General features: G+C 31.4%; 1 long non-coding RNA gene across 1 annotated transcript in view; it reads left to right on the forward strand.

The window, feature by feature from the left end:
- The window catches only part of LOC137657691 (uncharacterized), a 477,521-nt gene that overhangs the window by 195,394 nt on the left and 277,127 nt on the right, over window positions 1-5,000 (forward strand). The window contains exon 3 of the long non-coding RNA XR_011047190.1: window positions 1,410-1,551. This is a non-coding gene — a long non-coding RNA (uncharacterized lncRNA). The remainder of the gene's footprint in view (window positions 1-1,409; window positions 1,552-5,000) is intronic.

The raw sequence follows: 5,000 nt of genomic DNA on the forward strand, positions 1-5,000 counted from the left end.
TTATTCCCTAGTGTGTGTACATATCTATCTAAATATTTAGCCGTCCTTTTTGAAGGAACGCGCAGACTAGCAATTTATACTTTTTAACCTGGAAATGTATAGTGACCGCTTTTTTAATGCATTTAATTGAGGTGGTTGCAATGTAAAAAAAACATGACCCAAAATTCACTTGGTTCCTTATTATTTGAGCTCTAAAACTCTCCTAACATTGTGTGCGTCCAGGTGTGTTTATGCATTATCCAACTCAAATCTTCATGGCATATTTATTTGGCATAACTAGTCCTCACCTCACATGAAAAAACAACTAAATAGTGCTGCTAATATGTCATTATATTCTTGACATAAATTTGGCACTATAGTCTTTTTTTTTTTTTTTTTTTTTTTGAGACTCGCAGCGGTGCCCATTTAGCTCGGAAAAAGTTTCCTGCTACCTGATTGGTTAGAATTATCTTGTCCAACCAATCAGCGAGTAAGAAACGTTTCCGAGCTAGAAGTGCACCCCTGAGAATCGGTGCAAATCAGCCTCGCTAAAAAGAATTGACTATAGTTTAGTATTATTAAAAATATAAGGCAAAGCATTGATAATGTTTTTTTCTCTAAGATTCAAGAGCAGTTCCTTCTCTTAGAAAATAATAGTATAATAATGTTCTTTCATATATATATATATATATATATATATATATATATATATATATATATATATATACATACATATATATAAATATATATATATATATATATATAAATATATATATATATATATATTTATATATATATATATATATATATATATATAAACTAATGGTATAATAATGGTCTTTCATATATATATATATATATATATATATATATATATATATATATATAATCTAACTTTTTACATTTTCTAGTTACAGTAGTTCAATGTGTTAATAGAAAAACACAGAGCCGATGTAATTCTACAAATCCTTGGGTGTTGGGTGCATTTATGGCACAATTTACACAACAGTCAGCTTTTTTTCATGGGTCAAACTTAGTACAGAATATCTCAGGTTCATCAATACTAGAGACCCAAGTGTATTCACTGTCTACGGAGATGACACTAAAGTACTATACATTTTACACGTAATGCTCGTGTCAGCATAATTATGAAGTATATATTTCCTTGTATGCCTAAATGATTAAATCATTCATTTCTGGTTTTTAAGAATATGCTATGTTTGCATTTTTCATTTCTGTTAAACTTATATTTTGAATAATAACAGCCCTTCTAACAGGTAGGGATTTTGAACCCTTTAGTTTCTTTACCTAATATCATATCCGCTTAATAAATGTAATTTGATTAGCAGTCAAATAAAAAGTTCAATTGCTTTTCAAATAAAAGTTCAATTGCTTTTCTAATACATTGTCCTCGCTTTTATTTTCTGTAGGAATAGCTTCATTCTTGGAGTGGTCAGCTTCCTTGTCTCCGAAATAAGAAATTTGACTTTGGTAATCATCGAACAGAAGTCTAATTAATTAACACCCATGATGCCAGGGCTGACTCTTAACATTAAGCAAGCCTCCTTCAAGGTAAGTTCTTGTTTATTTTTTTCTTGCTGCCTTTTTATTTCAGATGCTCTTCTTTCGTGTAGTGTTTCTGTATTTAGAAAAAATTGTATGGTAGGGTGTTATGTGAGTTATTTATAGAATTTGGATTTAAACAACGATATTTATTTCTTCTGTAATCGAGCTTTTTTTGCAGTTGTAATTTAAAAACAATTCAATCTGTTTAAGTATGTTTTCCTCTAGAATGCGAACGTGGGAAAAATATAGCAACGTGGGAATAGACTAATTCACTTAGTCATGTTAAAGCTATGAATTAGGTCTCATATAGCAATATTTTTCAGATTAAACACGATCTCTAAAAGGAAAGTTATCTTCATTTCATTATAAGGACTTGCGTCTTTTTGAAAGGCCTTTTGCCAAATGCTACATATGTATTTTTATTAAAAATATCTTTTTCATTGTAGTATTGCTATTACTATCAGTTCCCCCACGGAAAATAGACATCATAACAAATAGAAATAGGAAAAAGACAATGTTGCAATTTTCTCAGCCGGAATAAAATATCGAAAAATTGGATAAGTCATTTTGAAGAACTCAATGTTTTGCGATGGAAAGAATTCGGATATGTTTAAGAAGAAATAATTCATCCTCCCAAACTGCTTTTTTTCTCATGTCTTCTTAACTCCATCTGTATGGGGCATTAAACAATAACAAATGCAGTCGTTTGTAGTCCACTACAGGACAAAAGCCTCAGCCATGTATAAATCGTATATGAAGTTTTGCCATTTTCATCACCACGCTGTCCATTGCGCATTCAACTTTCATTCAAATTTGAAAGGTAGAATAATTTAGTGAATCGTGGGATTTGTTGACCGTAGAGATTATTGAAATTCTCTACTGGCATAATTGGTCGGAGAATACAAAAGAAATTATATATATATATATATATATATATATATATATATATATATGTTATATATATATACTGTATATATATACTGAGTGTATATATATATATATATGTATATATATATATATATATATATATATATATAATGATTGATAAAATTTATTACACCACAAAAGAATTAGTTTATTCTACTACACTGTTAAAAAAACCGTGATTTTAAATCTAAAATTCTCCGTAAAAATATGATGTTCTCAGCCATATTTCAGTAATATACAGGCGACCGTAATTTTTACCCTGCTTTGTTATTATCTTTTACAGGTTGGTGACCGCAATATCATTCATTCACGTCAATATATCCGGTTTTAAAACGGAAAATGCCTGGCAACATTTATTCCAGGAATTTTACCTTTTTTAACGGCAAATTTTCAACAGTGTATCGTAAAGAAACAACTTTCAAAAATACTATAAACTCTTGACTTCGAAATATTTATTCAATATAAGAGAAAGTTCCAAACAAACCCGTTTATTTTTCATATATTGCTTTCCGCCTGTATCATACCATTATTTATTTGCATTTATAACTCTACTAAAATTCAGTTTCAAGTTCTCTTTGTATGGGTGTGGTAATGAACCCTGGTGTGAGCAAACAAACCTATCATTATTAACCTGTCAGAAGTATGAAAGGGTACAAAACCTTCTCTTCTGAATGTGTTCATAAAGCAGTTTCAGTATTCCATGTTTTCTATTACAGTAACTAACCCCAGAGCAGCGGGAAGCTAATTGAATGTTGGTAAACTCAGGGCCGTAGGTATTGCGAAATACGTTGCACAATAATTGGAAGCCTTGTAGTGTAAATGCTAACAGTAGTTGTAGTCTGCTTCTGGTGTGGTAAATGGGACTGTGAGAAAATAAGAGGAACATGGCTAGATTCAATAATACGATGTGAAATGGTTTTAAAAATTCTCTCTCTCTCTCTCTCTCTCTCTCTCTCTCTCTCTCTCTCTCTCTCTCTCTCTCTCTCTCTCTCTCTCTCTCTCTCTTGAGCAATTGCAAATTACTTCATACATTTATTATATTTTTTCGTGAATTTATAATGAGAGGTGGCTACAGACTTCTTCGGTCTGTATTTATTAATTAGTTCTGTTGGGACATAATATTTATATTCTAAGTTTGATTTATGCAATGAGATATCGATTTATGGGAATCTTATAATATTTATTTCCGCTGTAACAGCATAAGAGATGACCAAAAGTTATTTTTTACCTACTTTAATAGAAGAGGGGACATTTTTAGTCAATATAACTTTAAAAAGATTAACTGATTTAATATTTTAAAAAAAATGAAAATCTGAATCTCACAGATGTGAAAATATGAGACGAATTTGTGAAGTATTTAATAATTTGCCGCTTAGGAATGGCAGGGGCAAGGGACAGTGACATTGCCCTATCGAGCAGGACAATGCCCTAAAGACTGACCATAATACATATGATCAACACCCAAGCCCCCTTTCCACCCAAGCTAGGACGAAGGAGGGCCAGGCAATGGTTGCTGATGACGCAGCGGATAAACCTATAGGGCATTGTCCTCCTTGATAGGGCGATGTCACTGTCCCATGCCTCTGCCATTCATGAGCGGCCTTTAAACCTTTAAATACGTAAAACTAAAGAAATAATTCAGATACAGTAAGGCGGAATAGATCTTAGTTATAATTTTTGGTTTATTATTCAGTTTTGATCACACCCAACCTTTTTTTTTTTATTTGCCATTTAATCATCTGACACCCTCACATTCAAACCATCTTTTAGGTGTTGGATGAGATATATAACTATAAACTTCATATATTGATGCCACCTGATGTTTTTGCTATAAAAATAATGTTAATTTGTTACAAGATAAAGAAATTTTTATGAATAAAGTAATATGTACAGTATAAAAAAACACTTGTCTAGTTTAATTAAATTTATATGCTTTTGCAATGCTTATCTCTATCGTTTATTTATGCTATGAAAATTGAATGTTGACTTGTTTACAAGATAGACATTTTAAACATAAAGTAATATTAGAAAGCACTTGATTCCGAAATTTTTAAGCATAAAGTAATATATTAAAAAACACTTGCCTCCAGTTTAATTAGATTTATATGCTTTTGCGATGCTCTTCTCTATCATCCAATAATACAAAGTTGAATCAAAAGTCATTAGTTTGTTCAGCAGCTCTGCTCTTTACCTCCAAGACGCGAGTTACTTGGATTAGTGCTACTGTTCCTTTTACCTGACTGTTTCCTTCATTCCCTGAGGCTGTCTTGGAACATCATCCTAGTTACCAATTATAGTATTTACTGTAAGCGTGTATTGCCAAATCTATCATTTACTGTAAATGTATTGGCTAATCGTGTATGTCTCGTTTCGGTGAATGCATTTTGCCTTCACCCCTGAACTGTGGAATTGTAACTCGTACTCTGTTTATTATGATCTTTCTTTCGTGTTTTGTATCCATCGCATGTCTATGAAATGTACATTCGTATTTTTATTTACAGGCATTGCATAGGTGAAGCATTCGGTAT

Source organism: Palaemon carinicauda, chromosome 18 (assembly GCF_036898095.1).
Source record: "Palaemon carinicauda isolate YSFRI2023 chromosome 18, ASM3689809v2, whole genome shotgun sequence".
Classification (NCBI taxonomy): domain Eukaryota; kingdom Metazoa; phylum Arthropoda; class Malacostraca; order Decapoda; family Palaemonidae; genus Palaemon; species Palaemon carinicauda.